Here is a 17,035-nt window from a genome sequence, read left to right as displayed (position 1 = left end):
GAAGATGACAGCAAAAAGCGCTCGGATCTCTGTAAAGCCCCATTCTGGACACAAAAGGAGCTATTAAAAAAAAAAAAAAGGAAAGTTTCTGACAGTGGTGAACATAGCATAACAGCAGCACACTCGATAACACGGCGTCCTCCACTTACAGTAGTAAAGATGGTCAAACACATCTGTATTTCACAGTCAACAGCGCTAAAGATCTGGCTGTGGCAGAGTGCTTGCTACTCCAGAACCTGAGGCAGGAGGATTAGGAGACTGATGGCACTCTAGTGGGATGATCTCCAAAACACAAGTGTGTTTGTGTGTGTTTGTGTGTATGTGTGTGTATGAGAGACAGACAGACAGACAGACAGACAGACAGAGAACATGCGCGTGTGGGTGTTGGGGGGATGTACATGGGTAGGGCCCACATGTACACGTGTGTTGAAGCCAGAGGTCAACATGTACATGGGTAGGGCGCACATGCACACGTGTGTAGAAGCCAGAGGTCATCCTCAGGTGTTTTGAGACAGAGTTTCTCGCCAGCTGAAGCTCACCAACTAGGCCAGGCTGGCTGGGCACTGAGCTCCAGGGTCTGCCTGTCTCTGCCTCCCACGTGCTGGAAAGACAAGCACACATCACATCTGGCTCTCTCATGGGGGAGCTGCGAGCTGAACCCCGGTCCTCGTGCTCGTACAGCAAGGCCTTCACCCACAGGGCCGTCTCCGCAGCCATAGGACTTCCAAAGGTCCTATGTTAGGCACGGAGAGAGGAGGGTGAACCGACACCCCAGGGTGCAGATGTGGGGAGGGCAAAGGGCAGCCTCTCAGGGGCCCGCTCTCCCCATCTGCTGTGGGCTTTAGCAACATAACTCTCCACCAGGCTTGCACAGAAAGCTCAGCCACCTCAGCCCACCCTGCCAGAGAAGCCCCGCTGACTGCCCGCTCCCCGAGACGTCCCTCAGAAGCCAGTCACTCTCCAGTGTGCACCGGTTTTAATATCAAAATGGCATCTTACACAGAAGCAGCTACAAGCATGAAAATCAAACGGCCCAGTAACTGTGGCTGGATCCACACAACAATCTTGTCTTTAATCCACATCAGCCTTTCAGGGCCCACACTCAGCACCCCCACCCCAAGCAGGAAAGACATGGAACAGACATCTCTACTGAGCTGGTTATCAAAAATAAAAATAATATTAAAGGTAAGGAGGCAGGATAGATTCCAGAAAGGCTCTTGGGGGTCCGGCTACACCAGGGCACCCGACCTGAGCACACCAAGGCTGTCCTCACTGCCACCAGCCCCACCCTGGGGCAGAATCCACAATGGCTTGTCCCTCCAGGCAGGCTGTGATCTCTTTGGACAGGAAGCAGGTCCTCTGTCAGCTCTGGGTGGTCCTGCTCAAAACAAGCCTAAAGTCCAATGGAATGGGGGCGGGGGGGGGAGTGGGGGTCCGGCCCAGAGACAGATGATGGGCACGTGCCTTCAGGGGCCTCAGTTTCCTCAAGTCATAGTCTCTCTTTTCTCCACCACCCCTCTCTCGTGCATACGCACACGAAAGAGCAAACACACACACACACACACACACACACACACACACACACACACACACCATCGCCATCACCCACCTCCAGATTGTCTGGAGGAAAAGTTACACCGCTGGGGCCTGTGTTAAGTTATAAGTTCCTCGCTGTCACCCCTGCACTCTGCCCCCACACCACCCCGATTTCCAGGTGACTCCCATGATTCCCCCCCCCCCCCAGTGAAAGCCAGCACTGTAATCCTTGCTCCTCTCCAAACATGGACCAAAGTGTCTTCCTAGTTACCATAGTTACCAGAAGTTCTGCTGCTCTCTATATCAAGGCCAACGGCCAGCATATATCATAAGCTCCTCCCTGCCCCACCTGGCCCAAAGAGAGCAAGGCAGCCCGGGAAAACTCTAGCCCTGCCACCCTCTGGGCCATGTGATGCCAAGTCAGCAGGCTGGCAGACCCCAAAGATCTGTCTCTAATGCTGGGATTACAGCACCACATCTGACGTTCCCTGGGAGGAAGCCCGCGTTTGCAAGCAACAAGGCCCGAGGCTCTCACTAAATACACTCCCCACAAGGAGTCTTCCGGGGTCTGTTTGGATCTTCTCTGATCCTGACTTGAGTGGGGCTTGTACCCAGCCAATCAAGGCTTAGCTGGCTTGATTCCTCTTCAGAGAGCCCTCCCTGCCTGCCTCATCTTAGCTCTGCTGACCGCCCCACCCCCACCCCAATCCTGGGCCCACCACAGAGAAGTGCAGCCACTGAGGACCAGCTAGTGTCCCAGTCACACCTTTGATGGGAGGGCTTCGCCCCGTCTAGGCGACTGGAGGAAGGGGGCCCTGCGCTGCCTCTGCAGCAGGAGTAAACAGTTTTCGCAGAGCATTGTGGGAGAAATGAAACACAACGGCCACGAGAGGGCAGCAGCGGGTACGTCCCAGCCCTATCTAGCACGAGGTTCCTAAGGGGGCGTCTCCTCCACTTCCTCTCCAGCTCAGGGCCCCAGGGGCTCCCTGGCAGCTACACACAGTCAGCCCTAAGCCCTTGGGGAAACAGTTCTCACAGCACCCACTGACCCAGGCAACCTGTCCCCCGGAGGCCGCCCCCAGCCCTAACAATGTCCCTGAGCCTCCGTTCTCTAGGCTCTGACCTCCAGACCTGCTCAGTGAAACAAAGACTCTCTTCTCTTGCCCACCTCAACCTGGTGTCACCCCAGCTCCACAAGTGGCCTCAGCCTCGTGGCTTTCTGCTGCTGCTCCCAGAGGACTTTCCTTGCCTTAAAGGGATCCCAACTTCCCTGCCAGCCACACTCCCTCCCCTCAGCGCGCCTACCCTGTGTAAGAAATCTACGTTAGAAGAGCTGGCGAGAAAGATTGGACTATGGAGAATTTGCAACTGTTCTGGATATTTCTATCTGGAGCTTGATGTCACAGGGCCAGAACTCTGTAGGAGTCTAAGCAAGGACTCACCAGACAGGTGAGTCTGCGGCTGTAGGTTACAGGCGCTAACAGCCACTACGCATTGTAAGGTTATGGGATGGGGCCAGTGGCCACAACCTATAGAAGGTTAGCTATGTCTGGCCCCACCAAGATGCTCAGTAGACAGCATTTTTTTTTCCTCCCTCTTCTGGCCTGAGCCACACCCCCAGCCTGGGTACCACCTTGATTGACATCCGGGAGCTCTGACCCAGAGCAGTCAGGGCATCCAGCCTCACTAGCTACACTCCCCTGGTTATCAGCCAAGCTCAGAACCTGTGTCAGCCCCCTTTCCAGCCATGCCGCCATCCAAGCCGTTAATGGTAACAGTGAGAGGAGCAGTTCAGTGCGAGACCTGTTAGTCAGAGAGAAGTCCACAGCCATTCATTTCTGCCGAAGGGAACAGACCAGAGAGACACAAGTTAGTCCAGAGGAATGAGGTGATTCAAGGGAGCTGGCCAAAGCCAGGCCAGGAAGCCTGGAGCGCGGCCCCTGCCCCCCAACCAACGGGCAGGGCTGGCTGCTAGTGGTCAGCCCCTAGGGCAGCCAGGGAGAGAGGCAGGGATTAGCTGGGTAGGAGCCAGAGTTAGTGCGAAGGAGCCAGAGGTTAGCCCATAGAGGCCATGAGCCTACTGGAGGTGAGGCATGAAATCACCCCCAGGTGTGGCCCTGGCTTAGCAGCTGGCGGGCTCTGGGGGAGGCTGGCTGGGGCAGAGGCATGGGCATAAACAGGACAAGTTGCTGGGGTAACTTCCAGGTGGCCTGTGCGCCCCCTACCCAACTAGGATTCACTTCCCAGCACCAGTTTCCCACTCCCATAAGCCCTGAGGGCCTGTAGTGTTTCTTAACTGCACCATGGCAACTGGCAGCCTGTGGGGAGTCTTTCTAAGTACTTCCTGAGGGGGAAAAAATATCCTCACACCTACTTCCTGTGTGAAAATGGTCCCAAATATACTTCCCAGTTTGAGATTCCCATCCGTCTCAGTGAGAGTGGCCCCACTAGCTGGCTTCCTCCATGGAGAGCCTTCTTATTGGTCACTGGCCACTGCACCTCAGAGCCTGGCTCTGCTCTGTGGTTTTTCGGGGAATGCCCCTTCACAGGCTTTCTACTTAGGAGACTCTCACTTTCAGCTTCCTCCTGGGGCTTGCCACTCTGTTGGCTTCGGGTTCGGTCACACACACCTTTGAGCGCCTGTACAAGATGGCCAGCCCTGGAGTTCCTACCCTTTTCTTCCTGGCCTGAATCAAGGAGGGCCCAGAATTGCCCACTCTAGACCCACAGGCCCCACACTGGCTCCCACAAGGTCCCCTGGTCCCATCCGCTCCTGGTGGCAACCAGACTTGTGCCCAGAGGAAAAGAGGTCATGCTCGGAGCTCAGCGTCCCACGTTCACAGGACAGCCTCCTCCTCCTCCTCTGGGCATCACTAATACAGCCGTCCCCTGCCTCAGACCTGGCCTGGTCAGTCTGGGGACATCTGCTTGCCAAAAGGAGGGACCAGCCCCCAGGAGGCCCAGAGCTCGGCAGGGCTGGGTTAGTAAGAAAAGAAACCGGTTAGTAGGGCCGGGTTAGTAGATCAGAGCATAAGCACCAGCAGACAGGGCACCTCGGCCGACACACACAGGAGCCACTAGAGAGAAGAAGGCAGCAGGGCCGTTAGTCACTGGGCGGCGGGGTGCAAGTGGGGTGCCCCAGGGTTAGACAATTAGTAATCAACAGACTGCCTATGGGAGAGAAAGCTGGCAAGAGGGGAGACCAGGAAGAGATGGTTAAGGGTTCAAAGCACGTGTCTGCCCCAGGCAGAAGGATCTGTGTGCAGAACTCCCGAGATCAGGGAAGGGACGCGTCACCGAGTTCCCCGCAGCCTGCCCTCGCCATGTTGTTTGTTTGTTTGTTTTTTCCATTTTGAGGTCCGTGTGATACAGCAACACTTCTGTTGCCTCACCACAGGCATCAAGGGAAGGAGGAGGATCTCACTCCACCACGGAGGAAAAGCATCTCTCGGACAGGGCAGGTGACTGGTACAAACTCCCCAGCAGCGAGTGGCAGAGTTGGTGAGTCTCTTAGTCTGCACATAGATCCCAGCCCCCAGGCAGGGCCTTCCAGAGCCTCGTCTGCCCCGCCTCCCAGCCTCTGGCAAGGCCCCTGGCCTTCGAAGTTAGTAGGGTTTGGCTGCTGCGCGGTTAGTAGGACATGCTCGGGCCAGGTTAGTGGATTAGTCGGTTGGCAGAGGGCCAGGCGTCTCGTCTCGTGCCGCAGCATCCTGGCCGAGCCCTGGGACAGTTAGTAGGTTAATCACACCATGCAGCCTTCCCCTGTCGCCCCCACCCCACCACAGGCCTCCTGTCCTCGCCAGCATGGGCGTGGGGCCTAACCAGGGCAGGGGGTCTGCCTCTACACCCCTCAGCACCACCAACCCCCCCCCCCGCCCCCGCAGGAATCAAGCCTGACCTCAGTGACCCCTGCTGGAAGCTCAGAGCTTCTGCTTCGATGCTGTGAGTCTCAGAGCCCCACAAACTCTTCAGCTTTGCTGAAAATGTGCCCCGCGTGTCGTCAGTGCAAACCCCCTGCCTGGTTGTGGGCCAGCCCTTTCCCAGAACAGTCTTTTCTCTCTCTCCTCTCTCTCTCTCTCTCTCTCTCTCTCTCTCTCTCTCTCTCTCTCTCTCTCACACACACACACACACACACACACACACACACACACACACACACACACACACCAGCATCTTTCCTCCATTCCCCACCCCAGTGTATCCATGCTTAGACACGGACATCTTTTCCATCACCAACTCCCAGGTCTCCGGCCGCTCCCACCACTGGCCTGCCCTGCCCTGCCCTCCTCTGCAAACACTGCAAGGCACTGGCCTGAGTCCTAGGGCGAATGTAGACTCTCCCACCTCCACCCCTCCAGCTTCCCTTTCCCCCCAGGCAACGCTAAGATACCTGAGTATACACTGGTAATACCACGCATCACTCCCGGCATTCCTAAAGCCCAACCCCTGTCTCCCAGCATACCCCAGATGACGTTTGGTAAGAAGATAATTCTGTAGCCAGCAAAGACAGGAATCACTTTGTCCTTTTACCCTGCCCGAGCATCTGAAGTACTCATTAGTGTTTTCTCAAGGCTCTGAAAAGTCCTGCCCTGATTTTGACCTACTTGAGCTTCGCTTTAATTTCTTCCCAAAAGCTAAGCCGTACACTCTCGTCCTCTGGTTGGGTCAGCCTGGCTAGGAAGCCTCTCCAGAGTGCCGGAGCTGGGCATCAGCCACCTTGTCCCCAGGACACCCTCTGCACTGCAGCCACCATGTCCCAGGACACCCCCTGCACTGCAGCCACCATGTCCCCAGGACACCCTCTGCACTGCAGCCACCATGTCCCCAGGACACCCTCTGCACTGCAGCCACCATGTCCCCAGGACACCCTCTGCACTGCCTGCAACCACCATGTCCCCAGGACACCCTCTGCACTGCAGACACCATGTCCCCAGGACACCCTCTGCACTGCAGACACCATGTCCCCAGGACACCCTCTGCACTGCAGACACCATGTCCCCAGGACACCCTCTGCACTGCCTGCAGCCACCATGTCCCCAGGACACCCTCTGCACTGCCTGCAGCCACCATGTCCCAGGACACCCTCTGCACTGCAGCCACCTTGTCCCCAGGACACCCTCTGCACTGCAGACACCATGTCCCCAGGACACTCTCTGCACTGCAGCCACCATGTCCCCAGGACACCCTCTGCACTGCAGACACCATGTCCCCAGGACACCCTCTGCACTGCAGACACCATGTCCCCAGGACACCCTCTGCACTGCAGCCACCATGTCCCAGGACACCCTCTGCACTGCAGACACCATGTCCCCAGGACACCCTCTGCACTGCACTCACCATGTCCCCAGGACACTCTCTGCACTGCCTGCAGCCACCATGTCCCCAGGACACCCTCTGCACTGCACTCACCATGTCCCCAGGACACTCTCTGCACTGCACCCACCATGTCCCCAGGACACCCTCTGCACTGCAGCCACCATGTCCCAGGACACCCTCTGCACTGCGCCCACCATGTCCCCAGGACACCCTCTGCACTGCAGCCACCATGTCCCCAGGACACCCTCTGCACTGCACCCACCATATCCCCAGGACACCCCCTGCACTGCAGCCACCATGTCCCCAGGACACCCTCTGCACTGCCTGCAGCCACCATGTCCCAGGACACCCTCTGCACTGCACCCACCATGTCCCCAGGACACCCTCTGCACTGCAGCCACCATGTCCCCAGGAACATGGCACAGCACCTGACACTCTGTGTTCATCTTGCACTCATCTGCTCATCCCTCTGTGAGGAATTCTGAGGGGAAGATGGCTTTGGGTGCTCATGTGTCTGAGATCACCCTGTTAGAGTACCTCTCCCACACCCGACACCCCCGCACGCCCAGAGGCACAGTGTGAATCCCCAGCCCCTATGTGAAGGCATGGAGGGACAAGGTCATCAAGGCTGTGCCTAAATGCAGATGAGGTCATTAAGCCTGGGTCTTGAAGAGACAAGACCTTCGCCCTTATGGGACACAGAGAGAGAGAGAGACCCTGTGGGGACATAAAGGTACTGATCTTGCTTTGCCAGCCTTAACCCCTGCAGTGTAAGTCTCCGGTGCTGAGCCCCGCAGCCAGGGCCAAGAAGTAAGCATGCAACTCCCCTCCCCAGACACATGCCCTTCAGGGGCTTCCTGTTTCTAGACTGTCCCAAGGCCACCCACTGCGCTCTCGCTGGCTGTAGAGCCATCTCCTCTAGGAGGGTGGAGAATGGATGGGAGTTTATAATGTGGCTCTGCACCCTCAGCAGGGGTGCAGGAAGTATCTGCCAGCCTCTGTCCCTCACACAGATGGGGGTGCTGGCCGAGCAGCCCCTCCCCCGCCCAGCAAAGCCTCCGTACTGCAGACTAAGTGCGGCCCATTCTGTAGTGACTGGAGGAAGCTGGGGCTGTAGGTCGGCCAGGGAGCCTCCCTACTGGGCCTCCTTGTCTCACTCCCTTTCTCTTTCCAAGTCCCTTTCTGTGCTGGACAGCACAGGGACGAGCCAGGCTTCTCCCAGGCCAGGACTGGCTGCCTGTCCTCTCCCCACAATCAGCAAGGAGCTAAGCCTTACCCAGGAAGCACCCAAACAGAACCATCACTCAAGTAGCAAACTGACGGGCACGGGGCAGAAAAGGAAAAGGAAGAAGAGGGAGAAGAAGAGGAGGAGGAAGAGGAAGAAGGAAGAGGAAGAAGAAGGAGAGAAGATAGGAAGGAAGGAAAATAAAGAAAAACAGACAAACCCCCCCCCCCATGCCCACGGAGTCCCTACACACAGGCCCTTTGAGACAAGCTCCACCCCATCTCCTGAGATTGGAGGAGGATTCCAGCCCACGTGGGATGAGGAGGGGGCTCCAGAGCCCCAGGGCTCTGAACTTCAGCCGCTCCCACCCTGGAGCTGTCCATCAAAGGCAGGGTGGTTCCTCAGCAGTATTCCTTCCAGCGACGGCTTTTCTCCATGGCGGCTCCATCTCAGGCACTGGAAAGAACAGGGTGTTCGGGTTGCTCCCCAACTCCTTGAGGTCAGAATCCAAGTGATCCCCAGGGCTCCAAAGCAGGCCAGGGCATGTAGATGTGCAGAGCTTTCTGGGGGAGACATAACGAAAGAAGGTGAGGGCATCCCAGATACCCCAGTCTCTGTCCTGCAATCCCAGCATACCAACACACATGCGTGGCAGAAGAGAGAGCTTGGGACACAAATCTTTCCGAATGAACTTGGAGGGGAAGTCAGAAAGGAACCGACAGGCGGGGAGCCACTCAAGAATCAACAGAATGTCAGCCTCAGGTGTCCCAGAGCGACCCCAGGCAGCCAGGGCCTGAGAAGCGGCCGGGTGGACTCAGGAGGAGCAGAGACCTCCAGAGTGCCCAGTGGCTTCAGCTGACACCCTGCGCCCACCCCACCCGCGCACAGAGGCGTACACTCTACAGGACGGAGCGCTCACCCCCTTGCTGAGCCGCGGTGATGCATTTGTCTTACTTGAAGATCTCAGAGAATGGGACCGTGTCTCTGTTGTTCTCCCCTGGACACCCAGCACTGCCTTAAAAGAGGCAAGGTTCATATCTGTGTGAGATGATGACACCACCCCACCCCACCCCCACAGCAGAGCCTCCACTGAGGGGTCACCCTCCCCTACTGCTCAGCAAACCTTCTCCTGCTGGCCTGCTGCTGGCCCCCAGGCTTCCTCAGAGGCAGAAGGGCTTCAGTCATGGAAGGGAAAAGAGACAGAGGACCACCCACCCTCCTCAAAGGAAACATGACTCTGATCCTTACCTGATGACATCATCGCAGGCCTGTCTCCTAGCTCTTCCTCCTCCCCCATGTAGACATCACAGGAAGATGCTGGAAGACACAACAGCCAACCCCACCCCCAGCCCTGCCACAGGAGAGGACCACACCCAAGCCCTGCCTCAGCCCAAGAGCCACCTAGAGCATCCTTCACAAACATGGGCATGTTGCAGCTTCCCGTGTGACCCAGGAAAACTCAGAGCAAGCCGGGCAGCTTGGGACAGCACAGGAAGGGCCCAGGACTCTGACCTTGGCACTGCTGGGGCTGCTGGGCTCTTGCCCATCACACAAGGGTACATATGATGGCCATTCACGGTGTGACTGAGAAGTAAAAGGCGGCCCCTCTGCCCAGCTCAGTCCCCACAGCCTTTCATGACTCCCACAGCAGAGAGCATGCGGCCCCAAGGGTGGTACAGGGCTCATCCAGACTGCTGTAGTCACCAGGGGTGAGGGGATAGTGGAAAGCCCCGAACCCCACCTTAGAGCTCAGGTTTGCTCTTTCCTAACAATCATGGCACGGCTGTCCTCCCGAGCCAGAGCCGGGGAAGGGGAGGCATCTCGTAGCATGGACTTAGAGCCTGCTGTTGCAGGATCCTAGAGCTGAGTGGAGACATGTGTCCCATGGGGAACCCTGAGGAGGGTCCCCCCGAGTGTCTGCAAGGTCCAGGAGCCTGTCCAAACCCCATCCTTAAGAGCCAGAGTCACAAGACATCTAGCCACCTCCCCTTTGGGGGCGCCAGAGCTGACCCTCTTGCACATGCAGGGTGGAGAAGCAAGCTGGTGAGAAATACTTATCTGCAAAGCTGCTATGGCCTTTCCCAATTCCCCCGTCTCTTCCACCGCCACCTGGGAACCAGCAGGAACTCTGCGAATGAACCCACAGCGACCCTGTCACACACAGGGTGCGGATCCAGAACCCTGGTCATTGTGAGGACAGTGGAGGTTTAAAGGGAACCCTAGCTCCCTGGGTCAGGCTGATTCACAGTGAAGGAAGAAAGCTGTGGGCTTGGGAACCAGACAAACCAGGACGAGGCTGTGGCTCTCCAAACCCCACATGCGCAACGTGTGACTCTGAGCTGTTATTCTGGAGGCTTAGCCAGGATTTTTACCAACTAGTCAGAAATACAGGCCATGGCCCCTCAGCCTTGGGAATAAATGCAGAACCATAGGCTACACTTTTGCTCAGGCATCATACAACCCCCAATGAACAGATGAGATGTACCACCACACGGTGGCATCAACTGGGCAGTACAAAGGACCTGGTTCTAGCCACACTTTGGATAAACCACACAGGCCATGCTGAGAAAAGCCAGGCCCAGAGCTGCGTGTGGTGATGACCTCCTGGAATGCCAGCATTAGGGAGGCTGAGACAGGAGGGTCATGAGTTCAAGGACAGCCTGGGCTGAATAATGAGGCTGACACTCTCTCTCTCTCTCTCTCTCTCTCTCTCTCTCTCTCTCTCTCTCGCCCTCTCTCTCTCCCCCCCCCTCTCTCTCTCTTTCTCTCTCTCTCTCTCTCTCTCTCTCTCTCTCTTCCTTCCCCCCTCTCTCCTCTCCTCTCCTCTCCTCTCCTCTGTAAAATAATAAAAACTAAGAAGATGAGGAGTGGTTGTGGCCAAATGTATACCAAATGCCCATAAAAGGAAAATGGGAGGAGCAGAAAGTAGCTTACTGCTCACCACAGCTGGGTGTGGGATAGGTTTGGGGGAATCTCACTGGGTCAGTGGACATGTGACAAAGTCGTTAAACACACATCATGATGAAGCTGAGCAAGAAAGGGCGGAGTCGCCGAGGCAGGGGAGGACTGGGCTGCACAGGTACAGTCACAGCCACCGGCCTTCTGAAGGCCCAGCCTAGGAGGGGACACACGGCAAGAGATACATAGACATTTCCTCTGGGTTTTCTTTCTTTTTATTAAGCTTTAAATATTTTTTTGTGAGTATGAGAGTTTTGTATGTATGTCTGTGCACCACAAGGGTTCAGTGTCTGAGGTCAGAAGACGGGGATCAGAGCCCCTGAAACCGGAGTTACATTCAGTTGTGAGTCACCATGTGGGCGCTACAAATCAAACCTGGGTCCTCCTGCAAGAGCAGCCAGTGCTCCGAACCACCGAGCCATCTCCCCAGCCGCTGTTTTTGATTTCTCACTATTTGTCTTTTTCTCATTTGCTTGTTTTGAGACAGAGTCTCAAATAGCCCAGGGTGGCTTCAAACTCACAGGGCAGCCAGATAACTGGGGTAACTTTGAACTTTCTGGGTTCGCCAGCTTGTGCTACCACATCTGGCTTATGGTGTGCTGAGGCTCACACCCAGGGCTTTGTGAACGCCAGGTAAGCACTCTGCTGGCCCCAAACCCATTATTTTATGAACTAGTTTTTAAAAGCAAGCTAACCACATCTCTGTGGGGTCTTTTTTCTACAAAAGATATTTATGTAATCCAAAAGGACCAGAGGTGAGAAGTTAAAGGTCAAAGGTTGGATGGACTGTGGACCTGGCTCATGGCTCTGCCACAACCAGCCCCCCACCCCCAACACCAAAGCCAAGGCCAGGAGCCCCTTGTAAAAGGCAGGTCTCTCCTACCTTGAGGTCAGGAGGCTCAGTCCCTGTGAGTGTGGAGACAGGCAGCTTGGCCTCACCGCTGCCTGCATTCACGCAAGAGATGAAACCTTGCTCTGTCTCCAGGTACCACTGAGACACTGCAGCCATGTGGGTGTGATGAGAGCAGACAGGCCACCGGCTATCACAGAGAGAAAGACAGGAGTTGGGGGTGGGGATCTAGGGCCGGCAGCACTGTGGCATCACACCTAGCTTCTCAGAGAAAGGTGTGAAGGGTACAGACTTCACACCAAGGCTTCCATCCCAGAGACACAGAACCCAGAGCAAACCCATCATCACTTTGCACCTAGGATTTGTCTTTCTTTTTGAGACTGGGTCCTGCGACATAGCCCAGGCTGGCCTCGAACTCAGTCTCCCCTCAAACATGAGGTCTTCCTTTCTTAGTCTCCGGAGTGCTGAGCTGAACCTCAGTCCCCTGTCCACCGACTGAATGTGACATCAACGCCACCAGCCCTCACACCACCTTCTTGGGTGATGTCGCAGCGCACTCACACGGTTCCTGTAACAGTGAAATGCTGCCTGGGAGATGGCTAAGGGCTGGCTACTGCTCCCCCCCCCCCCCCCCGCCTGACCCAGGTATAACATTTCTGCTCACATCATGCAGGCAGGCAGGAGGCGCTGGCACAGACTGCTTTGGAGGTGCTCTGGAAGGCCCTGGAAGTTGAGTGGAACCTTCCAGAGATCTGCAGGGAGCTGTGAGCAGAGGACAGAGCACAAAAGAGCCAGAGGAGTGAAGAGAGATGCAAAAGGCAGGAGGAAAAGGGAGCAGCTAAGACCAAGCCGGCCTGTGGTCCCCACTCTACAGAAGAGACTGGGGCTCTGACTACTGAGGGGGGTGAATGAGAGGACCCACAAGCACTGTGGACAACAGCATGTCTAACGTCCATCAGGGTCAGCTTTGCTGCAGCCGTATCATGGCCTCAGGATAATTCAGTCTTCCTTTAAGGGACAGGTGGCACCGCGACCGGCACAAACACGTTCTAGCCCCAGGTTTGAAACCTGACTCTGATCTAAGTTGCTGATCACTTCATCTCTCTGGGTTTCTATTTATTTTCTCATCTACCTAATATCTAAGTGCAAGGGTTTTTTGTTTTGTTTTGTTTTCTTGTCTTTCTTCTAGAGAGAAGAAGGGAGTGAGGAGGGAGGGAGAGAGGGGGAGAGAGAGAGAGAGAGAGAGAACACTGAGCCTCCCATGTAGCCCAGACTAGCCTAGAACTTGTTAGGACGGCTGTGAGCTGGTTGTCCAGCCTCCAGCCCCCAAGCGCCGGGATCACAGAATCACAGGCACGAGCCACCGTCCAGCTCTAAGCAGCTTGTCTTATGGTGTCCACGGCTTTGTTTCTACTCAGCTCTTACCCCACACGCTCAGGGACAGGACAGTCAAGACCCTCAGTTGCCTTTTGGCTCCTCCAGAGGGGCCACCTGGCACCAAGAGGGGGAGGGGCCACCTGCCTCATCGGAGCCCATCAGCGCAGAAAAGAGTGAGAGACAGATGTCACCCTCAGCCAGCCGGTGCCTCTGAGCATCTTGACTATTGTTTCGCAGACAAATGAGCCAGGCCTCAAAAGCGGAGGGGGGGGGGTCACGGGTGAGGGTGAGGGTCCCCTGGGAACAGAGGACTGAGCAGCAGGCTATTCACTGGCACATTGAGCCTACACAAAAGGCCCAATGCCCCGGGGAGCGTACAATTCCAACAGCAGAAGGTCACCCAGAAGAGGAGCACTGTCCCCACAGAAGCACACAGCCAGACCATGGCAGGTGCCGCATGAGTTTACGGGCCCAGCAGGTGTGTTACGCAGTCTGCCCTCAACATGGGAGTCTGGCACTGGTGCACAGCCAACAGCCCCCGCCCCCACTGTCAAGGGCATGACCCCAGGGGCTGGAGAGATGGCTCCACTGGCTGCTCTTCCAAAGGTCCTGAGTTCAATTCCCGGCAACCACATGGTGGCTCACAACCATGTGTAATGAGCTCTGGTGCCCTCTTCTGGCCTGCAGGTGCACATGTGGGTGAAACATTGTATACATGATCAATAAATAAATCTTAAAAAAAAAAAAAAGCCCTCACTACAGCTGCAGAGACTGAGGCAGGAAAGTCCTTTCTGTCTTTGACATGCAGAGAGGATTCCTACACAGACCTCTCTGCTCTCAGTACCACAACTCTGATGAGTGGTGTGACCTGGGCTGGGTGGGGGAAGGGAAGCGGCGCCCCACCCCCACCCCCACCCCGCAAAGGCTTGGAACCAACGCTCGGAACCCTGACAGCACTGAGTCCTATCACTTGGTAAGGTGTGTTTCCGGGAAAATGGAGTTTTCTCTTATTTTTGTCTTTTCCAATTCTTCACAATTGTTGTTTTATTAAATGTAAGAAGGTGGATTTCAGGGGAAAAAATGTAGCAAAGCGATAAATTTTAAAAGATTGAGGCCGGTGCAGCGATGTAGCTCAGGTCGGCCTTAAATCTGTGATTGTGACCCAGGCACGGCGGCATCTGGGCAAACTTTTAATCCCAGAAGCAGGTGGAGTTCCAGGCCATCTTGGTCTACATAGTGAGATCCTACCTCAGAAAAAGTGATCCTCCTGCCTCAGCCTCCCCAGTGTTGATGTTCTCTCAAGATGACAGGGATGAGCAGCCAGCCTGGCTTTTGCATGGTCTGTCTCTCCCCCCACCCCCACCCCGCCCCCTTTGCTCTCACAGGGTCTCACTATATATCCCTGACTGACCCAAAATTCACTTTATTCTCAAACCTGCCATCCTCCTGCCTCAAACCTCCAAGCGCTGAGACTGCAGGGGCCATACCTGGCCAACACTTATTTTTCTGTGTAAGATAAGAAAGACTGTCTTCAACCCGCTGGAAAAGATTCCGGAACTTCTTTGAGACCCTGAAGATATCAAAGGCGCCAACACCACCCCCCTTACAGGGTAGGGAGATGGGCTAAATTTCCTGAAAGGTCATCTTCATAGGGCGGACGTCAGACCCATTCTCAACCGCAGGGGATATTAAAGGACAAAATGTGGAGTGTGCAGAGAGTAAAGTCAAAATAGAATTCTTTCTATAGGAAATCAGCCAAACTCAGGGTGGGGTGAGCTCAGTGCCCTCCCAAAGCAGAGAATAGAGTGGCCCCAGGAGCTCGCTTGTCTCCGCCGTTGCTCGGGCCTGAAGGAGGAGTGGGTGTAATGCTGGACCCCAGTGGATCACCCCACCCCAGCCGCCAGGAGCAGGAGTGATTCTAAGCACCTCCAGATGCGCAGCCCCGCCCCAGATGTGCTGACGCAGCGCGGGGCCACGTGGCGGGACAACGGCCCACTTGCGGGGAGCCCCAAGAGTGTGGGGTTACTCATCCTTGCCCTGGGCTCTCCACACCCGGCGGCGCCTCCTGGGAAGAACGCTCTGGGGAGGCCGGAACGCTGCGCCCAGCTCCGAGCTTGCTGGCGCGAGAAAAACAACCCTGTTTCCAGCTAGTTCTCGCTCCCCGCGCCCCTCCCTGCAGCAGGTGGGGGCGTTTTCCTGGCGCGACTCCGCTCCGCAGTGGGGTGTGCGCGCCAGCAATCCCCGGCGCCTGGCGGCCTGAGCTCGGGAGCCTGGGACGAGAGTGGGGAGACCGGGGTCCCCCGAATCCCTCTGTCCAAGAAATAATCTCGCTCGCACCAGGAATGAGACAGGTCTGGACCGTTCTCTCTCAAATCCCTGGCCTCTGCAGAGAATGTCTCAGAGCCCAGGAGGGTTGAGGAAGTGCGCTAGTAGGTTCTGGGTTGGCCCCCCCCGGACCGTTTTAGAGATGCTACGTGGGCTTCAGAGTCCGTCGTTTTTGGACTCAAAACCATTGTCTGGGTGACCTTGGACAGGCGGCTGACCCTCTCCAGACCTCCTTCTACTCATCATTAAAATGGGTTCTTACCACCTAGCAGGGTTGCTGTGCCAAAGCAGTGGGTCCCCCGGGATGTTCAGTCATCATCCAGTGTGATGTCGCAATGAGGGTACGGAGATACATTCGGTTTGTGGCTGCGCCGGACGCCCCAGGTCTGGGATGAGTCCCCTAAGTGGAGAAAGGGTAAGGGCTGGTCGTGGGGGAGAGGGGAGTCAGGGACACCACCCGCTACCCCACCCTCCGTGCTGAGACCGTCTGGGCGCAGTCTCCGGCCTGAACGGTTACCTGCTAACCTTGTGGGTTGGTGTGTGCTGGGGTCCCCACGCCCATGTATGTGCGTCTAGCTGTGGGGGAAGGGAGGGGTCTTTGTTCCCCTTAGACCATGACTACGAGACCCTAAGCACCCTCTGTGTCCCCCATCCCCATGGTCCATCCGCGGGAGCTTCACATCTGGCCACTGAGGGCTGGAGATCCTGTCGCCCACCTAGCGCGGGCCACCACTGCCCTGGGACTGTGGGACCCCCGTATCCCTCCCGGAGGTCAGGTGCGCCCGGCGAGGAGTGAGGATGGCGACCCCGGCTTACCTCGGCTCCTCGCTCCTGCGGCTGGAGTGCAGAGGGCTCTTTGTGCCCGGCTCTCAACAGAACTGGGGGAGCCCCTGCAAGCGCCTCCCCTCGCAAACTCCTCCCCGCACTGGTCCGCAGCCTCCCTCCCTACGGCCCCCCAGCGCAGCCGGCGTCTTCGCGTTTACTGCAGCGCCCATGAAATTTTAATGCAGGAGCGGCTGGCGGGCGGAGGTGCCGCACCCGGCCTAGGGGGTGGGGTTGGGGGCACCCCGGCAAGGGCCCATCTTGTGTTCTGGGGCTCGGGGCAGCGAGACATGGGGTGCGCGTCTCCCCCCACCCCACCCCACCCCCCGCGCGCCTCACAAAGGGGCTACTGCGGGCCTCGGCTTCAGCATCTCCGACTGCGGCGCTGCCATAGCAACGCTGGCCAGTGGAGAGGCGCGACGGTCGGTCCGAGGCCGGGCCGCCGGGGACAGAAGCGAAAAGCACAGCCTAGGATCCGAGAAGAGGACGCTGCAGCTATGCATAGCTCTCAGAGCCGGGGCGTGGCTCCCTGGGAACTCTGCTGAGAAGATTCCTGGTCAGAACCGGCGGCAAGATTCGAACCCAAGTGGGTGCCAGACGCCTATAGTTTTGGCATCTGCTTTGCC

At 56.8% G+C, this 17,035-nt stretch overlaps 1 long non-coding RNA gene across 5 annotated transcripts; it reads right to left on the bottom strand.

The window, feature by feature from the left end:
- Nucleotides 1-959: 959 nt before the first annotated feature.
- Nucleotides 960-16,678, bottom strand: LOC311585771. 5 transcript variants are annotated; one of them, XR_014775342.1, is made up of 7 exons: nt 16,404-16,678; nt 15,850-15,987; nt 11,919-12,075; nt 8,997-10,205; nt 6,868-8,640; nt 6,320-6,593; nt 960-6,252 (listed from the first exon to the last, which is right to left on the bottom strand). It is a non-coding gene; the product is annotated as an uncharacterized lncRNA (long non-coding RNA). The 5 variants fall into 5 exon arrangements; XR_014775344.1 differs by having other exon boundaries at nt 960-6,593; nt 6,868-6,940; nt 7,005-8,640; nt 16,404-16,677; XR_014775345.1 differs by having other exon boundaries at nt 960-6,593; nt 8,997-9,092; nt 9,326-10,205; nt 16,404-16,676.
- Nucleotides 16,679-17,035: the final 357 nt, after the last annotated feature.

Source organism: Acomys minous (genome assembly GCF_964271855.1).
Source record: "Acomys minous genome assembly, chromosome: 16".
NCBI lineage: Eukaryota > Metazoa > Chordata > Mammalia > Rodentia > Muridae > Acomys > Acomys minous.
Note: the sequence above shows the minus strand (reverse complement) of the source record. Positions and strands in the feature narration are given on the sequence as shown.